This window comes from Argentina anserina, chromosome 2 (assembly GCF_933775445.1).
Source record: "Argentina anserina chromosome 2, drPotAnse1.1, whole genome shotgun sequence".
Lineage (NCBI taxonomy): Eukaryota > Viridiplantae > Streptophyta > Magnoliopsida > Rosales > Rosaceae > Argentina > Argentina anserina.
The window spans coordinates 20,947,312-20,974,183 of NC_065873.1; the positions used below are offsets into that span (position 1 = coordinate 20,947,312).

The following is a 26,872-nucleotide window of genomic DNA, read 5'->3' on the forward strand; positions in this document are numbered from 1 at the left end:
ACATGACTTTCTGTTTGGAGTTGGTTTAGGTAGGAACACGTACCTCACATGTCTTGTCTTTTTCCTTGATGATTTTGCCTCGCCAATGTTATCCTCTCTAGACTTGTAATTTGTCCAGTTTCTCTAATGGAGGCTGGTTTTAGACGAGTCAAAAATGATGAAGGCGAGAAAACACAAACTAATGAAGGTAAAAGAAATAACAAGGAAATCAATCTGCAAACATATATGTTCTTGACCAACAAATGGAATGTGATTATACCTCGGCTTGTATAGAAAAGCTACACTCCCAATACAATCAGGAATTTACAGGATACAGGTTCTCCCATGCGGCAGAAACAACACAAACTGCCTCCACAACTATATCTATATGGAAGGCAGCTACAGGTAACGAGTCCCATTCTCAATGGGATAGATATGAAATCCAAGCTAAAACTAGAACACAACAAAATTTGACTGTAGCCAAGCTAAAATGTAATGCAGCTAACTTAACAATTATTTGGGGTTCTAATAGAATTTCACCCAAATACCAAAAAAAGGGGCAGGGTGTTTCCTATCAGTCCCCCCATTTTCAAAGTCCTACAGATAAGCCGATTCACTGTTATCTTATTCAAAGGCTTTCTCTCAGTCATCTACCACTTCAGATGTTTCTGCTAAAGTTCCTCCAAGCGGCACCGAAGTAGCATTTGATGAAGTTGAACCACATGCATTAGATTCCACTATCGAAATCAAACTACCAGCAGTCTGCTTTCCAGAGTCCTCTACTGTGGGAGACACAGAAGATGATCCCAGAGCCACTTCACTATCAAGTACACTCCAACGGTTTAATGAGGCAGCAATTGGAGCTTCTCTTTTCAACACAGATGCCTGCACATCTGCAGAGCCACCAGACAACTCTTCATCACCCTTTGAATCCTCTCTCCTAGAAGACTCCCGAATAACAGCCTTCTTCCATGCATTACCCTTCAGTGCTGTATAGGCTCCTTCTTTGGCTATTCCCCCTCCACCCCAAGTATTAGAACCAGATTGTAACGACCCCAAAATTTCGAGCTTCAAAACTCAAAATCTTAAAATCGTTAAACACAAAAATAATCTCAATGAAATCGAAATCATTTTAATGTCGCAGCGGATCACATCTGAGTTTAAAATATAACTCAGTCAAGCCGATTATTACAAACCCAAATGATAATTCAACATATAACAAATGGAATTGTATAATCCTCACAATAACCTCACAAATAAAATCACACCAAATCTCACACACAATCCACGCTGGAACCTCACCGCGACTGGATGCGATCGACTTCGAGTCTTCGGAGTCGTCACACAATTACCACTACTCAGCACCTGCGGAAGTATCCCCTACACCATTGAAATTGGTGCACCGGGATTGCAACACAAACCCGGTAAGCTTTACAGCTCGTATGAGTAAAATATTAAAGTAACTCTCGTCTCATAAAAGACACAACTCCACATCAACACAATATAAAGAAAATCATGAGAAAACGAGCAACCCATCTGGTTACTCTAATACTTTCACAAAATGGTAACTAATGAGCGCTGGTACACATCTGTTACCCCTCACTTAGTATACCGCTGATGTTGGGTAACCACCCGCCACCCAACATCCAAAACAAGCTGAGTACCCATGATCAGATAACCACCCGTTACCTCATGCAGTACTATGGCAGACAGACTAGAGCTCTAACTGTATCGTAACTTTCGCCCGGCCAAAGGCTAGGTTCCGACTTGCCTCACATGTACAATAATCTCACATCATATTGTACCACACATCACATCCGAAGACAAATCACAATATTTCACATTTTCCGTGATAAAATCACATGTACAATAATCTCACATCATATTGTACCACACATCACGTCCGAAGACAAATCACAATATTTCACATTTTCCGTGATAAAATCATGTACAATAATCACTCATTATATTGTACGTTTTAAAACTTTCACAATATATCCATAATAAAAATCATAACAGTATATTATATAGCAAACTATATATATTCGTATTTATTTACCATTTATACAATATATACATAGTCCACTATATCATATACATGTCATATTTCATAAACACCTGAAAAATTACGTACGATAATCTCACATCATATCGTACCATTAAAATCACACATGCACAATTTTTCTGTCACCGAAATGACTATTTTTAATGAATTAATAACAGTATGTAATTTAATGAACTATATATATATATATGTATTTATTACCATTATACTATATATATACGTAGTCCACTAAGTTATATACATGTTGTAATTCATTAAATAAACACATTTGCAAAAATGTTGAATCACCACGAGGGTAGATTCGTAATTCAGTGAGATTTTACTCACCTTATCGACTCAAGCGTAAATCCTCAATTCCCGTTGATAATTCCTTTCCTCGATTTAACGATCACCTTAAAAGAATAAGAAAAGAATTTAGAATCGTTTCGTAAACCTTTAAATGCCGTAACAGTATTAATTGGTTACTGTTCAGCAATTTTCGGTTTTACGAAATTACTGTTCACGGTTCACTATTCACGGTTACTGTGCAATACTCAATTAATACGTATTTCTGTACGTATAAATACTATATACGTATTTCTGTACGTATAAATACTATATACGTATTTCTGTACGTATAAATATTAAATACGCATTTCTGTACGTATAAATATTATATACGTATTTCTGTACGTATAAATATTAATACGTATTTCTGTACGTATAAATATTAATACGTATTTCTGTACGTATAAATATTAATACGTATTTCTGTACGTATACGTACGATTTAAATGTAAATACAAATTCAGTAAATAAAATTTACTAATTTACCCTTTTACAAAATTACTTTTCACATTTACTGAAAGTAATTAATATTTACATTTACCGAAGGTAAAATTTAATTACATTTACCGTAGTAAATAAAAATTACATTTACATTTACCGTACACAGTAAATTACTAAAATGCCCTTCTGTCGAAATTGTTCACACCACCGCACGTGGCGGCGCGTGTGGCACACGCGCCACCTCCGGCGGGCCGCGCGTGGGGCCCACGCGCCGAGGCTAACCGCGGCGCGTAGCACGCCACCGCTACCTCGAATCTCTCCTACTTTCTCCCCTCTCCTTCCCTCCGGCCTTAGGCCGCCCCTACACCACCCCATACTTCCACACGCGCCGCCTAAAGCGGCGGCGTTCATCAACCCCCGATCTCCTCAAATCCAACCAAAAAGTTCCAACAATCATCATCAACCATCACAACAATTACTCGAAGCTATTCATTACCTCTATCGACGTTTTGGACCGTCGGATTCCCTCGATGAAGCTCCAAAAGTCGCCGTGAGACTCGGTTTCGGAGGAAGGGTGATCGATGGCGCCGCTGCTCGAGGTGAGTCCCCCGTGGGTAGGTTCGTGTCGCGGAGGAAGGGGCGAGGTCGTGGTGGTGGCGCCGAGCTCCTACGATGCCGGTCGCGTCGAACTCGACGATCCCGAGGTCAAGCTTCGTCGGTGTTGCTCGATCCCCGCTCGGGGTGCGTCGCCGCTACTACCGATCGCTGCGTCGTGGTCACGCGGTCTCTGTGACACCGGCGGTGTCGAGCACGGAGGCGATTGGAGGGAAATCGCCGGCTTGGAAGGAGAGATAGGGGAGAGAGAGTCGCGAGGGAGGGAGAGAGAAAGGGAGAGCGGCGGGATGAGAGAGAAGAGAGAGAAAGGGTTTCTGATTATGGAAACCCTAATTCCATAATTATCTATTTATACTAGTTTCCAAATCGGAAACTAACTTCCGACGTTAATAACTTTTACCTCCGACGTCCGATTCGAACGCGTCACATACTCTCGAACTCGTATCGACGAGCTCTACAACTTTCGTGAAGAAAGTTTTCGCAACCGAGCGACGGAATAAAAGTCGATAATTCCGTTCGGAAACGTTCCGAAAACGTTTCCGTTTTTTCGTTTCAAAACATCGCAAACAATAGTTTCATTTTATTTGAAATTCCAAAACTTAATAGAATTCAAAACAATTCACATATTGTTTTAAAATCTAGGGTTATTACAATCTATCCCCCTTAAAGGAATTTCGCCCCGAAATTCAAGCTCACTCAACAAATAACTGTGGATATCTGGTCATCATGTCTGACTCTAGCTCCCAAGATGCGTCACCCTCATCATGGTGACTCCACAGCACCTTGACTAGCTCAACTTCTCTCCTCCGAAGCTTCTTTGTGGATATATCCAGAATACGAACCGGCTCGACAACAAATGGTTTTTCCTTCACCTCAATGGTGTTATGATCGATCACATATGCGACACATCAGGATCATACTTCCTCAACATGGAAATGTAGACGACATTGTGAACGTCCGACATGCTAGTAGGCAACGCTAGTTTTCCCACCTTCTCGAGAATCTCAAAGGCCCAACATACCTCGGCCAACTTTTCTTTCTTGTCAAATCTCACTACACCCAACTTTGGCCCAATAGATAGATGATCGACATGGTCTACCTTAAGTGTCTCATAGTGTACCATGTCGATGCTGGAATGGTAACTGTCGTTGTAGGCGAACTCAATCATTCTCAATGATTTCACAGCTACCTTAAAATCCAGCATACAAGCTCCCAACCTATCTTCCGTTACCTCAAACTTCCTCCATCAGACAATTTGTCACATGTCCTAACAATAATAGTCGCATGTGAGCTACTCCAAATATAATTATCCTCCCGAACATAATGATGTTTTCAGCATGGAGGCGTCGACGCCCTCTTTTGTCTAGTTCACCACTCTCTTGCGATTTGACATACTATCCTCACGTCAAGAGTTAGCTCCTACCACTGAGCGTGGTCAAAACTCTCAACATCTAACAAGAGTCAAATCAATGATTAACACATGCCTACTACTTACATTACACATAGTGGTTTTCAAATAAACATGCTTTATCACGACAATAACTTCATGACTTCACCACAATGCATCGCTAGAATAACGAACCTACCATTCCTTCCAATCAACAAAATAATCTCATTTCAAGATCATCTTATTGTAACCATAAAAAGTTGTCGTGCATGATACTCACCCAAGTACCCTATTTGTATTGGTAACACGATAAGGAAATCTTAGCTCATCGAGTTCACAACCACCACAGCACACCACCTTGGATTAAGAATTACTCTCCAAAAATTTCACCAGAGAATCGACTAATATACGCACAAGGCAGTAGAGAACCTCTACCGCCACCACAAGAGCGACACATCACGCATCCCATCATACTCACCAAAACTTACCGTCGAAAATTAATTACAACTTCTTGCTTCCATGAGTGGTATGCCACAATTTGGGGTTCAGACAAGAAGGTGATTATCTCACATCGGTGGAACATGAAAATCAGGCGAACTTTATAGCGCGAAATCCAACACGACCACAACTGAGACATACTTTACCCCCTGGTTCATACATGCCTCAAATGCAAGACATATGGTCCACACAAATGCCCCCGTGCATCATCTAAGATATTGGTTCCTCCCACCGTTGTAGTACTAATAAATTTAGAAATTACTTCAACAGAACCCGATATTAGGTACACCATCCCCTCAAAACTAATCCAAAATGATCGCTATACCACCACTCTAAACAGTTGTTTCTTTACTTTCATTAAGAACTCTCCTGGCCAACGCATTCGGCCAAAATAACTTCTCTGCAAGCAGTAATATAATTGGGTACTCTTTATTGTAAAATTTATCCCTTGTTGAACACTTCAGTCAACTTCTCCTTATCCAACAATAAACAATCTGATGCATAGAGGAAAAGAACCTCTAAGTCTCCAACATTAACGCCACTTGTACTTGAAAAGAAAATTTGGTTCTCAACCATTTCTTTACCAGTTGGAAGGTGCTTGTCACGAAAAAGAAATTCGTTAAAACACCACTAAGCTAAGGTCATCTCATACCTTACCTTTAATAGAGTTACTTCACCGCCATTGCGTCTCGTTTGGACCTGTGGCATTGTGAAGTTCCAATCCTCAATACCAAAATGATTAAATCCTGAAAGACCAGCGTTCTCAATTAAATGCTCATCTAGCAAAATAATTAATTCATATCGCCACATTGAGATTTCTCCATCACCTTATATTTCTTGCTCACCCAAGAACAATGCGTAACATCAATTATCTAAAGCCGAACCAAAACAAGTTTGGAATGTCACGTCAACAAAATGTGAATCTCATTTCAATAATTGTATTACCACTTATGGACGTATCATACGCCCTACCACTCTGTTACCAATAGCGTTAGAGATGCTAGTCACGAAAATTTTCGTTAACCAACTCCAACCTATGGTCTACACATCTTTTACGTGAATATAATATCTCAACCTTGTTAGGCTTCAACTTAGGTTAGTTGCATAACTAAAATCTAGTCCTCAACATTTAAACACTGAACATCCCTCAACATAGGGTCAACGCTCTCTATCAAGTCTCCTTGACAGTTCTCTGCCCTGATAGGAAACTATGTACTCAAACCTGTTAGCATTCCAGTATCTGGATCGCATGTCAAACTCAGGGTGTATTGTAGCCTCTCTAAACTGATCACACCAGTAATTAAGTCTTTGAATTCATTTGTCCCATCCATACGGCGTCTTCGTTATAAGTGCTGTAACACAGTATCCCCGGGAACGTCTCACTTTACTCAGACATCACAACGATGTCTGTGATAGCTACTTCAGATCCACATACTCAACATATGCTATGACTCAAGCTCTCATGGCATTATCCGACTCGAGTCTGTGATACGAAACTCTGGTTTCCTGGGTCTACGAAAGAACCCACCATGTCCAAACAATCAATCACCGCATACTGCGGCCTCACCCAATCGATTCCTCAGATCACATCATAGTGTGGTCTGGAATCACTATCAAATAAGCAGAGAACTCTCTACTTCCAATCACAATAGGATAAGCCTTTCATTGTCTCCAATTTCGAGGAACACTCCAAAAGCGAAGTGACACATAAACAGTTTCCCATAGGCGTAGAAATCAATCCTAACCCCTCCACTGCCAACTATCAATAAATGAATGTGGCTATCATCGTCTTCTCTAACTCAGAGTACTTAATCATTACCAAGTAAGTCCCAATACTCTCGATCCAATGGTCCGCTACAATATGATCCAAGCGTCATGAAATGACAGCACTAGCAGCTCACTCATGTCCTTGATCAACCTCAACACACGACTATCGTCTCTAACGATAGCAACAAGATCAACTTGTCTATCCAGTGGAGCAGCCTCCTCATAAAGGTTCTACACATTGCGGACTCGGCCTGTAGCCCTAACTCGGCCTCGACCTCTCATCCGTCCTCGACCCTGTCCACGACCATTTTCCAAATTCATCACCATTCAACAATTAACACTCAGTCATACATGTGAAGTCTCGAATTCGACAAAATAGATCCAACCAATATCAATCATGAAATTTCAGAAGAAGGTGAATCATCGGAGTATCGTCACAATACTCTCTACAGGACCAAACCATAAGGTATGGCTCCTAACACTCTCGCGTACCCGACAACATATCAACACCGAGGAGCATGTGATGGGTGCCCGCCTGCAGTCGGATCATCGCTCCCGGATGGTATTGATAATCGCCAAATACGCACTTAGGCTCTGATACCAACTGTAACGACCCCAAAATTTCGAGCTTCAAAACTCAAAATCTTAAAATCGTTAAACACAAAAATAATCTCAATGAAATCGAAATCATTTTAATGTCGCAGCGGATCACATCTGAGTTTAAAATATAACTCAGTCAAGCCGATTATTACAAACCCAAATGATAATTCAACATATAACAAATGGAATTGTATAATCCTCACAATAACCTCACAAATAAAATCACACCAAATCTCACACACAATCCACGCTGGAACCTCACCGCGACTGGATGCGATCGACTTCGAGTCTTCGGAGTCGTCACACAATTACCACTACTCAGCACCTGCGGAAGTATCCCCTACACCATTGAAATTGGTGCACCGGGATTGCAACACAAACCCGGTAAGCTTTACAGCTCGTATGAGTAAAATATTAAAGTAACTCTCGTCTCATAAAAGACACAACTCCACATCAACACAATATAAAGAAAATCATGAGAAAACGAGCAACCCATCTGGTTACTCTAATACTTTCACAAAATGGTAACTAATGAGCGCTGGTACACATCTGTTACCCCTCACTTAGTATACCGCTGATGTTGGGTAACCACCCGCCACCCAACATCCAAAACAAGCTGAGTACCCATGATCAGATAACCACCCGTTACCTCATGCAGTACTATGGCAGACAGACTAGAGCTCTAACTGTATCGTAACTTTCGACCGGCCAAAGGCTAGGTTCCGACTTGCCTCACATGTACAATAATCTCACATCATATTGTACCACACATCACATCCGAAGACAAATCACAATATTTCACATTTTCCGTGATAAAATCACATGTACAATAATCTCACATCATATTGTACCACACATCACGTCCGAAGACAAATCACAATATTTCACATTTTCCGTGATAAAATCATGTACAATAATCACTCATTATATTGTACGTTTTAAAACTTTCACAATATATCCATAATAAAAATCATAACAGTATATTATATAGCAAACTATATATATTCGTATTTATTTACCATTTATACAATATATACATAGTCCACTATATCATATACATGTCATATTTCATAAACACCTGAAAAATTACGTACGATAATCTCACATCATATCGTACCATTAAAATCACACATGCACAATTTTTCTGTCACCGAAATGACTATTTTTAATGAATTAATAACAGTATGTAATTTAATGAACTATATATATATATGTATTTATTACCATTATACTATATATATACGTAGTCCACTAAGTTATATACATGTTGTAATTCATTAAATAAACACATTTGCAAAAATGTTGAATCACCACGAGGGTAGATTCGTAATTCAGTGAGATTTTACTCACCTTATCGACTCAAGCGTAAATCCTCAATTCCCGTTGATAATTCCTTTCCTCGATTTAACGATCACCTTAAAAGAATAAGAAAAGAATTTAGAATCGTTTCGTAAACCTTTAAATGCCGTAACAGTATTAATTGGTTACTGTTCAGCAATTTTCGGTTTTACGAAATTACTGTTCACGGTTCACTATTCACGGTTACTGTGCAATACTCAATTAATACGTATTTCTGTACGTATAAATACTATATACGTATTTCTGTACGTATAAATACTATATACGTATTTCTGTACGTATAAATATTAAATACGCATTTCTGTACGTATAAATATTATATACGTATTTCTGTACGTATAAATATTAATACGTATTTCTGTACGTATAAATATTAATACGTATTTCTGTACGTATAAATATTAATACGTATTTCTGTACGTATACGTACGATTTAAATGTAAATACAAATTCAGTAAATAAAATTTACTAATTTACCCTTTTACAAAATTACTTTTCACATTTACTGAAAGTAATTAATATTTACATTTACCGAAGGTAAAATTTAATTACATTTACCGTAGTAAATAAAAATTACATTTACATTTACCGTACACAGTAAATTACTAAAATGCCCTTCTGTCGAAATTGTTCACACCACCGCACGTGCCGAGGCTAACCGCGGCGCGTAGCACGCCACCGCTACCTCGAATCTCTCCTACTTTCTCCCCTCTCCTTCCCTCCGGCCTTAGGCCGCCCCTACACCACCCCATACTTCCACACGCGCCGCCTAAAGCGGCGGCGTTCATCAACCCCCGATCTCCTCAAATCCAACCAAAAAGTTCCAACAATCATCATCAACCATCACAACAATTACTCGAAGCTATTCATTACCTCTATCGACGTTTTGGACCGTCGGATTCCCTCGATGAAGCTCCAAAAGTCGCCGTGAGACTCGGTTTCGGAGGAAGGGTGATCGATGGCGCCGCTGCTCGAGGTGAGTCCCCCGTGGGTAGGTTCGTGTCGCGGAGGAAGGGGCGAGGTCGTGGTGGTGGCGCCGAGCTCCTACGATGCCGGTCGCGTCGAACTCGACGATCCCGAGGTCAAGCTTCGTCGGTGTTGCTCGATCCCCGCTCGGGGTGCGTCGCCGCTACTACCGATCGCTGCGTCGTGGTCACGCGGTCTCTGTGACACCGGCGGTGTCGAGCACGGAGGCGATTGGAGGGAAATCGCCGGCTTGGAAGGAGAGATAGGGGAGAGAGAGTCGCGAGGGAGGGAGAGAGAAAGGGAGAGCGGCGGGATGAGAGAGAAGAGAGAGAAAGGGTTTCTGATTATGGAAACCCTAATTCCATAATTATCTATTTATACTAGTTTCCAAATCGGAAACTAACTTCCGACGTTAATAACTTTTACCTCCGACGTCCGATTCGAACGCGTCACATACTCTCGAACTCGTATCGACGAGCTCTACAACTTTCGTGAAGAAAGTTTTCGCAACCGAGCGACGGAATAAAAGTCGATAATTCCGTTCGGAAACGTAACGTTTTTCTTAATAAACGTTCCGAAAACGTTTCCGTTTTTTCGTTTCAAAACATCGCAAACAATAGTTTCATTTTATTTGAAATTCCAAAACTTAATAGAATTCAAAACAATTCACATATTGTTTTAAAATCTAGGGTTATTACACAGATGAAGCCACAGACTGAATAGCAATAGCCCCATGATAGAGAGTACCATTATCCAACCTCCTCATTGCCGTTGCAGATCGAGCAGGATCATTGAATACAGCCAATGCGTTCTTGTCATTTAACCAGACAAGCTCACATTCACCACCAAACATGTAATACCTTGAAAATTTATATCTAATTTCCAATGAGTTCCATCATATTATTAAGTTGGTCATTGTTCAATTTTATTTCACGAGGATGAAAACGAAAGGGTTCGAACGATTAATTGTTCGGGAACGTTCAATTCGACGAGTCTAAGAGTTGACTTTTGACTCATTGGGGTTTTTTAGAAAACTTCTTACATGAAAGTCGTAGAGCTCGTCGATACGAATTCGTGGACACGGGCACGCCTAAATCGAAGTTCGTATGAAGAAGTTACGAATCAAAAGGTATTTGGACATTTTTGGAAAATAGTATAAATATGGAAATTAAAGAGAAAAATGGGAAGAAAATCAGAAATTCGGATCGATACTGTTCATGTGTACTGTTCACTCCGAAAAAATCCAAAAATTCTCTCCCCGAGCGGCTGACTTTGGGCCGCCGGATCTCCGTCGTCCAGCCACCATAGAGCGGCACACTAGTCACGTTTGAAAGATTAATGTGTCCCATGTTGATTGATGGCAGTGCCACCCGCCATCTCGCCGCCGTTTGGGAGCGTTGAAGCCCGGAAGTTCTCACGAAAATGCATATTTCGCCGAACTTCAACTCGTCGGATCTTCCCCCTCCGGCAACCAATCAGTAAGATTCTTGTCCCATTTTGAAGGTCTCCATCAATACTACAAACCCTCCAAAAGATTTAACTTAAATCGTTATGTGCTAGGAGAATCGAATAAAAGAAATTCTAGGTTTTAAATTGGGGCTTTTCGGTTTTTGTTAAATTGAAGTGTTTAGGCTCAGAATTAGACTTTGTGGTGAATTAAAAAGTTGTTAGGAATGTCATTTAGATTGTGGTGGTAAAATTTTGTGGTCATTGTTGGCGGTCGATGAACAGTGGCACCGCATAAACAGTGTTCATGAACAGTTACGTTGAACAGTTACTATAAACATGTTTCATGAACAGTACATGTGAACAGTGTTCTGTGAAACCATTAAAACCGAACAGTGTTTAGTAAACATGAACAGTGTTTTATGAACAACATTTAGCTGTACTGAAATTGTCACCTAATATTTTACGTATCGTTTTTAAGCATTTTATTATACTATTAGGTGGCCGACGAAACAAGTGAGGAAATCGTTTTCGGTGTCGTGGAAGTTGAACGTGGGAATTAAGATGATTAAACCTAACAATGATCATCATGATCGAAGTAGTATTATAATTATTGAATTTAGTTTGAGTTGTCACCATAGTCATTGAATCACTAGTTTATAAAAATTATTTTAAAAATATATTTTGGTTTAAATTACGTGAATTTGATCGTCTACGGTTCATGGGTAAATGAAACGCTATTTTAATAAATGATTTTAAAAAGGTTTTAGTGATTATGGACTATGGTGAATGTGAGTAAATCTCATTATGACGAGTCTACCCTTAGTGGTGACTCATATTTACGTTTTCTTAAAAAGATCGAACTATGACATGTATATAATATAGTGCGTTATGTATGTGTATAAATAGTAAATATGATACATATATATGAGTTGATATATTATATATTGTTACATTCTTATTTTCAAATAAATTATATTGTGACAACTATATTTATTTTATTAGAGCAAGAGTCGCTTGTTGTAGTACAATAACATGGGTGGATTGTTATTGTACATGGTTTTAACATTGAGTTTTGTTAAAACGTTTTATGTCTTCGGACGTGTTTTATGTCTTCGGACGTGTTTTTCTGTCTTCGGACGTGTTTTCTATCTTCGGCCCTGTCTTCGGACGTGTTGGCAGTATCAGAACCAAGGCTTGGCGGGGTGACAGTTACAATTCAGTTAGAGCTCTAGTCTGTCTGTCGGTGTACCGCATGAGGGGTAACAGATGGGTTACCTAGGTCTCATGAGTACCCATATTTTTGTCATATTAGGTAACATATGGGTTTCCCAGTATCTGACAGCGTACTGCATGAGGGGTAACAGATGAATACCTGAGTCTCATGAGTACCCGTATTATAAATGTATTTTGGGTAAACAAATGGGTTGCCCAATGTCTCATGAGTACACATATTTTCAGATATTATTAGACATCCAGATGAGCCGTCCTGTGAGTTATGAGTGCATTTATAATTAAATGTTTTCAGTATTTTCTCTTGTATACTATGTGTGTTATACTGTTGGTTTACTCATATGAGCTGCAAAGCTTACTGGGTTTGTGTTTACAATCTCGGTGCACCTATTCGATAGTGTAGGGGATAGTTCTACAAGTGTGGATCAGCAGAATTTGAGGGCTTTCTCTGAAGATTGTCGAATATTCATTTCTTCTGTTGTGGTGAGGATTGAGTGAATTTTACATTTCCATTGGTTATAATACTGAGGTATAAACTGGTTATGTATTATTCAAGTCGACTGAGTCATACTGTGGACTCAGTTTTGATACACTGTTATGATAAGATGATTTCAATATATTTGAGATTGTTTTAGAGTTTTCATGACTTCGAATTCGAATTTTTATCATTCGAATTTCAGAACCGTGACAAAAACCTCAAGACCAATGCACTTATATCTGCATCTCTAGGAAGATCTGGGAAAGAAACTACAAGCCTGGAATCCATATCGACTAAATGATCAAAAGCTGGAGGCTGGGATGTGTTCAACGTGCTGGTGCTCTTAACCCCAATCACCCTGGGTGGGACTTTGGATTTAGGTGTCACATGAACCACAATAAAACGCTTGGGCTCCCAGCCAGCAGCTTGAACTACAAGCTTCCACCTATCAGCAATCACCCTAACCACATCTCTCTTTTCCTTCAGCATTAGACAAAAGACATGGACCCACATGCCACTTGTAGCACCTTTGCTCTTCCCAAGCACCAATTGTTTGCATCTCTCCTCCACCGATAAAACCCATTTTGGATCACGCCTAAAAATGTTCGAGAGCAAATCAGAAATAATCGTAGTCTCACCAAAATGGAGTGCATCTAAATTTGGAGGATCTATATCAAAAGCATCTGCAAGAACACATGTCAGCTCTAACTTTAACTTAGCACATTCATCATCACACATGAGCTTCCTTTGTCCAGTGGGATCTTCTTGTCGGTGGCTTCAACTGGTTGAAGCGGTGCTGGAAACTTCTGAATGATGAAAGCTTCAAATACAGTATCAACATTGAAACTAGAAGTGCTGCCTCCAGAATCGCAAAGAACATTTGCTGTTATCCGGCCACAAGAACAAGTGATTGTTGTTGAGAAAAATCTGTCATATTGATTGTATTGGTTGTGTATAAGTTGTAAATCTTTCTTATGTGTAGTGATAGGTTGTATATGAGTTATCTTAAGATTCTCACTGCAGCTATAAAGCTCATAGTGCAACATCAATAACAATTCATTTCAGCCTTTCTTTTCTTCTCTTTTACATGGTATCAGAGCTTCCTTTATGTTTCCTCTTTCTTTTCTTACATTCACATAAGGCAGCAGCTCTATAATTTCTCGTTCTTCCTCGCTGTATCTTAATTTCTCGTGCAGCCTCTCTTATCATTTGTCATGGCTGGTGATGATGATGTTCTTTCACCAGGCAAATCAGTTCCCCTCAATTCCACAGAATCATCAAAATCCAAATCTCCCCACTCAGATCCCTTTTATACTCATCCCTCTGATCACTCAAGTATGGTCCTAATTACTAAAGTCTTGGAAGGGAACAACTACAATAGTTGAAAAAGGGATATGCTCCGAGCTTTGAATTCCAAGAACAAGTTTGGTTTTATCCATGGCACAATTGAGTCTCCTTTAGAAAAGACATATCCAGATGACTACAAAACATGGACTCGGGTCAACGACTTAGTGAAGCAGTGGATCACCAACGCTGTCAGTCAAGACATTGCTGAGAGTCTCACCTATTACTCTTCCACTCAAGAGGTATGGGAGGACTTACATGAACGATTTTCACAAGGTAATGCCTCTCGAATTTTTGAGATTCGGCAAGATATAGCTTGTCATAAGCAAGAGCAACAATCAATCTCAGCTTATTATACAAAACTGAAAGGTTTTTGGGATGAATTGACTTCCTATTCTGAGGTTCCACACAACTCTCAAGGAGATCAACAGAGACTAATGTAATTTTTGATGGGGTTGAATGATACTTACAATGCTATTCACAGTCAGATTCTTTTGATAAACCATTTGCCTACAGTCCGCCAAGCTTACGTTGTTGTTGCCCAAGAACAGAAGCAATGTCTACTCAGTGCTACACATCCAGCCGAGTCCAGCGGTAGTGCGGCCATGGCGGTCCGAAACTCTGGCAGATTCACAAATCAAGAATAAGATAGCAGGCCCAGTTTTAATCAAAGGAGAGGAAGATCTGAGCCAAATCCTCGACCACATTCTGGCAGATTCAGTTCTCAAGAACGGCGACAAGGATCAGGGAGAGGCCGCCCTCAATGCGTCTACTATGGAGACCCTGGACATTGGGTTCAAACTTGTTTTGAATTAATCGGTTATCCTCCTGGTCACCCAAAGGCGAAGCAAACTCAGCAGACTTCCACTCCTAAGTTGAATTCCAACACTGGTTTTCAAGTTTCATTTGCCAACAACGTTTCTAGCATTGTTATTTCTCATGTTGGGTCTTCAGTCACTCTATCTGAAGCCCAATTTATTCGATTTCTGGCAGCCATTAGCAGTTAGGGCTGTAAACGGTTCCAAAACAGCCAAAAATAGATGGAACCATAAACCGAATCGTGTTATTTAAACGGCTCAGTTCTTGTATTTTTCAGAATAGGAACCGTTTGGTTCGGTTCCTAACGGTTCCATGACGGTTCCGGTTCCAAAACGGTTCCAAACGGTTCCAAAAAAAATTGTCTTAAATTCAAGACTGATGTTAGTTTGAGCATATCATACTTATATCTGGTGACAAAAAATGGGGGAAGATTGATAATTCGAGACAAGATAATTCCAAACCAGGGCATAGTCTCTGTCCTCCACCAAATGGAGTATAACTAGTACTTTAGTTTAAAGCAATTTCTCCCTTTTGCAAACGGTTCCGGTCCCAAAACGGTTCCAAACGGTTCCTATACATTTTAGATTTTAGAACCGAAGCGAACCGAACTGTTTTAAAAACGGTTCGGTTCTACTGTATAACTTCATTTTTCTTCTAGGAACCAAACCGAACGGCTGTTAAACGGTTCGGTTCCAACGGTTCCTTCAGGAACCGGAATCGATTAACAACCCTATTAGCAGTATGTCTCCAAGAAACAACTCTCATCCTAATGCAACTCCGAAAGCTAATGCTGCAACTCCGAAAACTAAACAAGGTTTGTCCAAAGTTGCTTGCCACAATTGGATCATCGATAGCGGGGCAACCGATCATATTTCATCATCAACTGAATTAATTCATGTTGATAATCGATGTTCTTTGCCTCCTATCTTATTACCAAGTGGGGATAAAGTTGTTATTGTCACAAAAGGATCACTGCCCTTAAGTTCCAATTTTTACCTCCATGATGTGTTATCTATGCCAAAATTTAAAGTTGATTTGATGTTAGTTAGTCATTTAACAAGAGGCATGAATTGTTCAATGACATTTTATCCTTATTGGTGCATATTGCAGGATCTAGCTACGAGGAGGATGATTGGTTTGGGTGAACAACGTGATGTATTATACTATTTGGTGGTGATGAATGCTCGATTACTCGACATCAATATTTAACCCTGAACACATCATTAGTAGTATAAAGCAAGAGGGTATCGTTCACAAACCGGGGATCCAGCCAGGGCTTAGGATCACAACACTTAACACGAATTCATAAAGATTTTAAGGATTGAGATATAAGTTTCGGATTGAATCATAAAAACAGTAAATAAAACATACACTAATATATACATGTGATCAACCAACCAACACATAAACAATCACCAAACAATTCACATAGAGAAATCGAAACAAGTCCTATGTCCATCTTAAGAATCATGCCGAGATTGGTTCATAAACAACTAAGGTTAGATCATGCAAACTAACTTCCAAATCAGTAACCTATATGCATAGACACTTAACACATTCAAGTCTTGCCACTCGGCTTCATTGAAATCTAACATGTTCATCTTACCATACAATCCTAAAGCCATGCATATCGAATTCATTAAGTATGTCACCTACTTAACCCCCAATCATGCAATTTCGAAAATCATATAGAAAAGAATAAACATGTTCATAGCATAAGTCTTTAATCCAACAACCTAAATATCATGCTACAATCGTATACATAACACTTAGAAATCAAAATTGATCAAGAACAAGGCTCGGCAGAAACCAAAAACAGAAATTCCATAAAACCAAAACATAATTTCGAATCCTTTATATAAGTTGAATCAAGTAGCTATTTCATAGACAAAATTGAAACAAGATTACACTACACAAATCGCAACTCATCCAAGAACAAGAATAAAACCAAAACCGAATTGAAACAAAGAGAGAATCATGGTTACACTTTATCAATCAATCGATCCTACAAGGTGTAGCCAAGACTTCTAGGGGAATGAAACCTCTTCTCAATCGTGCTTCAAGGCTATAGATAAAGGTGGAAAATGGTGGAATCGGTTTTAGGATTTCTTGGAAGGATGAAGGATGAATTCGGCAGAGCTAGGCTTGTGTTTGTGTGTAAGGTTGATGATGGTCTGAATGGAGAGGCCGAACCTCTATATATAGGAGTTTAGGAAGCCTCTTGTCGTCCTATAAGGAAGTAGAATCCAATTGGGAAGCTGAAATCCTCTTTGTTATGGATTTGATTTATGTACTCCATATCCAACTTGATGTAGGAAACCAAGTCCAATAGGGAGATCACTTATAGGGCTGCACAGCAACAATCTTGGTCCAACTAGGAGTAGCTAGGCCGGCCTCCTCTTCTCCTTCTTCAACTCGGATATGATTTCCTTGTTCAACTAGGAATGCAACTCGGCAACTCTTCTTTCTTTTCAAATATGATTTGTCTTTCCTGAAAAGAATTTGTCGATTAAGGAATATGAAAGAATGAAAATAGGAAAGTAGAGTCCTAGTCGAGTAAGGAATCCTAGCTCAATAAGGAGTTCTAACACTTATCACAATTTCATCATCAAATCATCTAAATTCGGCTTAGCTCTACTTAGAACATACATATGACAAATATGAACCTAAAACAACTAAATAAGAAGTAACAAAGCATAAGAATAGAGCATATATACATTAAGAACGTCACACTTTGTGCTCCTATCAGGTGGCATTAGCGACGGAGAAGTCCATGAACCAACCTACCTCCACCATCAAACAGTCTACTTGCAATCTCTCTATATCCTCCACTAATCTCTAGCACAATAGGCTCGGACATGTGTCTTCACCATGCTTAGGTTTCATCGTTAAACATTTTCTGAATTTTCTCATTCAATCAAATAAAGCTTGCCACATATGTCCTATGGCAAAGCAGAGTCGTTTACCTTTTTATAATAGAAAAATTTCTTAGAATAAACCTTTTAAAATTATTCATTGTGACATTTGGGGTCGTTATCAACATACTTCACTTTCTGGTGCTCATTATTTTCTTACAATAGTTGATGGATATTCACGTTTTACTTAGATTTTTCTAATGCGACATAAAAGTGAAGCACAATATCTCATAAAGGGTTTTTTTTAACTATGCTCTTAGGCAATTTGACTCTCGCATTCAAATTTTTCGCAGTGACAATGGTGCTGAATTTATCTCACTTCGTCCTTTCTTTTCTGATAATGGAGTTGTTTTCCACCATTCTTACGTTTACACACCTCAACAAAATGAGGTTGTGGAACGTAAGCATCGTCATATACTCCCAAGTTGCTCGGGCATTAAAATTTCAAGCTCACCTTCCCTCACAATTTTGGGGTGATTGTGCACTTACGGCTTCACATCATCAATAGGTTACCCACACCTCTTCTTTCCTTCAAAACTCCTTTCGAACAACTATACTTCAAACCTCCTTCCTTTTCTCATCTTCGTGTTTTTGGGTGTCTAGCTTATGCCACAAATGTTCATCATTCCCATAAGTTTGATCAACGTGCTACTCGATCCCTCTTTATCGGGTATCCGGTCGGTCAAAAGGCTTTTCAAGCTATATGATTTGTCTACAAAAAAGGTTTTTACCAGTCGGGATGTTAAATTTCATGAAGATATTTTCCCTTATGTAGCCTTAGACCCTTTAGGCTATCAACTCGGCCCAATTTTTGCTCCAATACACGAACCCGACCCGGTCTTTCCTTCATCTGATAGTGATGGCTTCACTATTGATATGGCCATGCTTGAGCCACAACCTTCACCACCTCCCTCTCCTCCATGTCCATCTACGACAGCTCTGCCCTCTTCCTCACCTTCCTTGCCACCACCTCTGTTCCGCACATACTCCCGCCGTCCACCACCCTCTGCCCAGCCTCCACCTGATCCACCCACATCAGTCGCCCCACCCACCATCAAACCCATCCCCCTCTGTCGCTCCAACCGCCAGTCGCACCCACCAGACCGCCTCACTTACAATGTTCGCTCCATTCACTCAAATCTATCATCCTTCTTGTTGCCTGGTCCGACCAAAGGAACTCGTTACCCGTTGGCTAGCTATCTCTCTTACCATCGGTGTGTGCCCCATCATCAGGCTTTATTGACTCATATCAGTCATGTCATTGAACCACACACCTATTATGAGGCAGTTGTTCATCTGGAATGGCAACAAGCCATGTTTTCTGAATTGCAAGCCCTCGAGGCTAATGACACATGGACTCTTACCACACTTCCGACTGGCAAAGTTCTCATTGATTGTCGTTGGGTATATAAGATCAAGCACAAAGCAGACGGCTCTGTTGAACGTTATAAAGCCCGGTTGGTTACCAAGGGTTTCACTCAGTTAGAAGGTGTGGATTATCAGGAAACTTTTTCCCCTACTGCTAAAATTACTATTGTTCGTTGTCTCTTAGCTTTAGTAGATGCTCGTCGTTGGAAATTACACCAACTGGATGTGAATAATGCTTTCTTTCATGGTGAATTATCAGAGGAAATATATATGTCTCCTCCGCCAGATCTTCGGCGACAGGGGGAGGAGAATCTGGTATGTCGATTGCACAAGTCTCTGTATGATTTAACACAGGCTTCAAGGCAGTGGTTTGAGAAGTTTTCTGATGCAATAAAGTCAACCGAGTATGTTCAATCTAAAACTGATTATTCATTGTTCACTAAGAAGAAATGGAATTTATTTATTGTACTCTTGATATATGTTGATGATATATTGATTACTGGAAATGACTTAGAGGCAATTGCTGCACTTAAGACATTCTTGCATAGTCAATTCCATCTCAAGGATCTTGGAGATTTAAAGTATTTTCTTGGCATCGAGGTTTCAACTTCAAAACATGGTTACTTTATCAATCAACGTAAATATGTCTTGGATATTATTGAAGATGCATGATTATTAGGGGCCGCTCCAACATATACTCCCATGGAAAAAGGCTTGAAATTGTCTGAGCATAGTGATCTGCTTAAAGACCCTGAGAAATACAGGAGGTTGATTGGCCAGCTCATATATCTCATTGTATCTCGTCCTGATATTACCTATGTCGTCCATGTCCTTAGTAGGTTCTTGAATCAACCTTGGAAGACGCATGGGGAAGTAGCATTAAGAGTGGTACATTACTTGAAAGGTGCTCCAGGAAAAAGTTTATTTTTTTCTTCCATCAGTGATTTAAGGTTGAGAGCCTATTGTGATTCTGATTGGGCAGGATGTCCGGTCACAAGAAGATCTACAACTGGATACTTTATCTTTCTTGGATCTTCCTTGGTCTCTTGGAAGTCTAAGCGCCAAAAGACAAGTGTCTTTATCTTCAGCAGAGGCTGAATATCGTGCTATGACAAGCACATGTTGTGAGTTGACTTGGTTACATTGCTTACTCAAGGATTTGGGCATGTTGCTTCATGAGCCAGTTTTGTTATTCTGTGACAACAAGGTTGCACTCCACATTGCAGCCAATCTTGTTTTTCATGAGCGAACAAGGCACATTGAGATGGACTGCCATATATCCGAGACAAAATCCTAGATAGTTCTGTGGTCACAAGACATGTATGTTTTGCCTATCAACTAGCTGTTGTTCTCACTAAACCATTGGGGAAAGACATTTTTATTCCTATGATTCGCAAGTTAGGAGTGCAAGACATCCACTCTCTAACTTGAGGAGGAGTGTTGAGAAAAATCTGTCATATTGATTGTATTGGTTGTGTATGAGTTGTAAAGCTTTTTTATGTGTAGTGATAGGTTGTATATGAGTTGTCTTAATATTCTCACTGCACCTATAAAGCTCATAGTGCAACATCAATAACAATTCACTTAAGTCATTTCTTTTCTTCTCTTTTACAATTGTCACAAGGAACTCACATCTGGCATCCAGACATGAAGCATAAGGGTGACAAGGTGTAATACATGTATGCATGCTCTCTCCTAGGAGCACTACATATCTGCCCACACGAAGATTTTGAGCCAACTTCCATTAACGAAGAAGACTCACAAGGCGGTGGGTGACATGTTCTGCCACAAGAATGCATACGCATTGCCTCATCTTCCCACATGGTATGTTACATTTAATGTCCCTCGACTAACAAGGAATGTTCATGAGGACAACATGTCCACCAATGCACTCCTTTGCCACAGGCACTGAACAAGGTGGGCAATCTCTAAAGTGGCAGCTGTGAGACGCTGAATGTCCGCAGGCTGAGGCACCGAACACGGGAGCTGACATGATGGAGGAGGTGTACCACAGGGCAAGGGAGGAGGGATTGAAGTTTGTTAGAGAGGAGAGATTCCACATTTAGGATTGAAGTTTGTTGGAAATGAGAGATCCCACATTTAAGAAGTAACAAAAAAAATTATAAGTGGGTGGATAATAACCAATTGTACCTAGACCTTTTGTGATTAAAACCCAATAACTGTGAGGTAACTAAATTGGGACAATATCGATACAGTTTTTCCATAGGCCACGCTTGTCATTGTTTAACAAAATTCTCCCGCATGCACATGTCAAGTCAATGAAGATTGTATCAAGGCAAGGAGGACAGTGGCTACTGTGACACAGAGATTCACAAGAATGTAGCCCACACCTTAATTTCTTTCCACATGCCATAGAGCACAAGTGAGTCCCAGTTCCATGAGAGTCGATCATTTGAATTAGAAAGAGGACATCACCTTTCACTACATAGGTGCCTTCCACAACTCTTCTTCCGACCACAAGGCTTATTACAAGTAAATTTCTGATTCTCCATTGTTGTATTACAGCATTCCACATTCCGGGAAGTTGATCCACAGCGGCACTTTTGGGTTACTTTAACCATGCAAAGGGGGCAATCACCAGTATGGCACAACTGTTGACACTGGTGCACCCCACAAGGGAGAGTCTTTTCACATATTTGTGAACAAGTTGGAATCGGATCCAAACAACTCTGGCGTTCCTCCTGCAAGATTGTTTTCCCACAATGGCATGTCCTAACATTCAGTTGCACTCTCCACAAGGGCCTGGATGACAAATTTCGCTGCAAACATGATTGCCGAACCTAAGCTTCTTTCCACAAGTAGAACTGCAAGAAAAAACGCCATCCACAGCTTTCACCACTCCCTTCACTATCATCTCTCCACAAAGAACAACTTCCACCTTCTTGAGGCAAAAGCAAGAAGCATTGAATGGCACTAGGCAAGGATCACAAGGACCCACATGGCACTTCCGGTCACAGCTATGACGCCCACAATCAAGAACCTTATTACATTGATTGCCACAAGTTAGAACAGAACTCCGATATGAGCATCTTGTTGTTATTGTTTTCTTTCCACAAGGGCATAACTGTGGCGGTGCAAATGCCTTACAAGAAGGGCATGGACCTGGGTGGCACTGCAAGACACACATGAGATCCTTACTTATTCCCCTTCCTGGAACCTCATTTTCGAGTGGCTTCCCACAATGTTCTCCACATGAATGTGGTGTCAAATACAAATCTGAAGCGGGTCTGTCCGCTTACCACAAAAACATACATAGTGAGTCTCCTTTGATGATGTGAGCTGTACAGACTGACATACTGGGCACCGCCAATTAAATCCATGATCTTCCCTGCAGACATATCAACAGATGTGGGAGCTCGAGCCCATTTCTTGATGCAATTCAAATGGAAAATCGAGTAACAGCTTGCGCAGGACCACACAGGTGCAGACCTCCTCACCATATCATAACAAATCATGCACTCAACAGTACCCTTAGTCAGTTTATCCTGAATTTCTTGTACAAGCTGCGGCAAATTAGTGTCCTTCATTCCCATTGCCTCCTGACTCTCACTCTTTTCCCTCTCCCTTCTATGATTCATTGGCCGAACCACATTACCCCTGGAACCATGATGTCCCCCTCTCTGCTGCCAATTCTCCGATGAAGTATAACTGTGATTGAACTGTCCTCCATTCCCATTATGCCCCCTCTCTATGATGCCAGCTCTCTGACGGCGCAGAACTACGATTGAACTGGGTCCCATCATGCCCTCCAGTATGTTGCCGACCATCCAATGGTCCATTCCCTCTATGCTACCGATTCTCCAACGGTGCCTACATCTGGTTGAGCTGCCCGCCATTTCCATTATACCCTCCTCGCTGCTGCTGACTCTCCAATGGTGCCCAATTGTGGTTCGGCTGCGCGGAGCTGTTGTATGACGTCCCCGCATTCCCATTGGGTACATTTGAGCTCGTAGGAGGAGCGGTAGGGTTGGATCCCCTGGGCACCCAGCGAGGCTGAGATGGAATATTCCTGGACCTATTGTTATCCCTAGTACGCTCACTCCTGACCTGAGAAGGCATATTCTGCACAGCTCGTATCCCTAAACAGTTTGCTCAACTCAAACTGATCCACACAAATTGAAATACCATATAGAAACTGCAGTAACAAATCAAACCAACCAATTCACAATCCACAATATTAAGCTCTTTCATATTATAGGTTCAAAAGTGCCTCATGATTTCCAGAAAATAAAATTGCAGATGGTTAACTATTGAACATAATGTACTCAAAGCATTAAAAAACTTTAGGACTTGCTGCATGAGCATTACAAAACATATCCAATTAATCGGTTGAATTCCTAACTAGTCTCACATTCGACTTAAGCCGAGGTCTAAATCTCGCTTAACATTCAAAACTAAGTCTAACATTTGCAATTACTAGGTTGCTAATCAAAATCAAAACCCCGTAGCAATTCACAAAATCAAACAAGCACCAAAGCGAAATGAAACGGATGAGAGAGAGAGAGAGAGAGAGAGAACGAACCAGAGCAGTTGACGGAGAGGAGAGAAATCTCATCGACCGAGAGCCTGGGGTCTTTGATCGCTGAAATTAAGGACCCACACATGGAACTCCTGCGGCAAAAGGGTCTAGCAAGGCTCTCGGATGAACCACAACCTTAGATGAAATCGAATGGCTGAGATGAATCTGGATTTGTTAACACTGGAGTCACATTTCCCTTGAGAGTGTTTGTAATAACCCAAATTTTCAATACCATTTCTTTTAATTTATCAGAAATTAAGGGAATGGTAATTTGATTTAATTCACATTTTACGCCTTTTATTTTGTCGTTCGAAGTAGAAATTGGTTTCGAGAGCCAAAGGTGTGTTATTCGATTAAGTTTATTTGACCCAAGAGTTGACTTTTAATCCGTCACTCTTTTCAGGAAACTTCCTTCATGAAAGTCGTAGAGTTCGTCAATATGAATTCGTAGACGCTCAGCACGCTTTAACCGGATGTCGTATGTGGAAGTTGTTAGTAACAGAAGTTTGGTTTCCGATTTTGGAAATATTATAAAAGGAATGAGAGGAGATTAAAAATCAGAAAATCAGTTTTTTTTCCAAAAATCAGCTCGGGTACTGTTCACCCGACCCAAAAATCTTCTCCGGCCGATTTCTCCACCATCCGACGTCGCCTCGTGTCGTGCCACCTATCAAACTGGCGGGCTCGACGATCTCCATCTTTTGGGCTACGCCTTGCACTCCGGCGACAACCACACACGGTGCAGCAACCGTCGAAAGTTGCTGTTGTGTCGGCACCGCCTCCTCCGGCCACCATAGCTCGAGATTCTTGGGGGGTTTTGCTTGTCTCAGTCCCAGCAACATTCCCACAAAAGGAATCGAGCCAAATCGAAGTGTAAGTACCCGAATCAAAATTTCAATTTATAGGGTTTGTGAATAGTGCCGAATTTATGTTATTCGTTATTTGGACTATTTAGGCTCGGATTTAGACCTTGGTGTCAACTAGAAAATTGTTGGAAATGTTGTTTAGGTAGTGCTGGTGAAATTTGGTGATGATTGGTGGCGGGCGGTGAACAGTAACACCGCTTGAATAGTACTTGTGAATAGTGATCGGTAACAGTGGCTGTGAACAGTGACGCCGCATGAATAGTGTATGTAAATAGTGATCTGTAACAGTAAATGTGAACAGTTATATGGTAAAATAGTAACTGTGAACAGTGTTTTGTAAAAACAGTAACTGTGAACAGTGGTTTAGTAAAAACATTGATTAGTAAACATGAACAGTGTTCTGTGAACAATGTTTTATGAACAACATTTAGCTGTGCTGAAATCGTCACCTGATATTTTAAGTATCATTTTCTAAGCATTTATCGTGCTATTAGGTGACTGACGAAACGAGTGAAGAAATTACTTTCAGGGTCGTGAAAGTTGCACGCAGGAAAGAAGGTGAGTAAAATCTCACATATTTACGAATCTACCCTTGCGGTGATTTCAAGATTTTTGCAAGAGTTTTAAATATTGAAATACGACATGTATACGATATAGTGGATTACATATATATTGTATAAATGGTAATAAGTATATATATATATAGTTTGCTATATTATATACTGTTATGAATTCATTGAAATTGGTCATTTCGATGACGAGAATTATATGACGAGCATGTGATTTAATTTGTACAATTGAGGTGTGATTATTGTACGTGATTTTAACATGGAGTTTGTTAAAACGTTTTGTCTTCGGACGAGTTTTGTTTTCGAATGAGTTTTGTCTTCGGACGAGTTTTGTCTTCAAATGAGTTTTTGTCTTCGGACGTGTTTATGGAATAAGACATGTATATGATATAGTGGATTATATATATATTGTATAAATGGTAAATATGTACATATATATATAGTTTGCTATATAATATACTGTTATGACTTTATCGTGATTATGTCATTTTGATGACGAGATTTATATATCGAGCATGTGATTTTGATTTGTACAATATGATGTGAGATTATTGTACGTGATTTTAGTGGAGACTTAGAGTTGGGGATCAAATCTTTTTGCAAGTGCAAGAGGTGTTAGTGGAGACTTAGAGGCACATTTCCCTCTATGCATCAGATTGTTTATTGTTGGATAAGGCGAAGTTGACTGAAGTGTTCAACGAGGGATAATTTTACGATGAAGAGTAATCAGTTATATTGCTGCTTGCAGAGAAATTATTTTGGCCGAATGCGTTGGCCATGAGGGCTCTTAATGAAAGTAAAGAAACAACTGTTTAGAGTGATGATATAGTGATCATTTTGGGTTAGTTTTGAGGAGATTGTGGACCTAATATCGGGTTCTGTTGAAGTAATTACTAAACTTATTAGTACTACAACGGTGGGGGGAAACCAATACTTAAGATGATGCCACTGGGGCATTTGTGTGGGACCGTATGTCATGCATTTGAGGCATGTATGAACCAGGGGGTAAAGTATATCTCAGTTGTGGTCGTGTTGGATTTTGCGTTGTAAAGTTCACCTAATTTTCATGTTCCACCGTTGGGAGATAAATACCTTCTTTGTCTGAACCGCAAATTGTGGCATACCACTCATGGAAGCAGGAAGCTGTAATTAATTTTCGACGGTAAGTTTTGGTGAGGGTGGTAGGATGCGTGATGCATCACTCCTGTGGTGGCGGTAGAGGTTCTCTACTGCCTTGTGCGTATATTAGTCGATTCTCTGGTGAACTGTTTGATAGTAATTCTTAATCCA

General features: G+C 40.2%; 1 pseudogene; it reads right to left on the reverse strand.

Moving 5' to 3' along the window:
- Window positions 1-397: 397 nt before the first annotated feature.
- Window positions 398-24,310, reverse strand: LOC126784580 (NF-X1-type zinc finger protein NFXL1-like; annotated as a pseudogene).
- Between the last annotated feature and the right edge of the window lie 2,562 nt (window positions 24,311-26,872).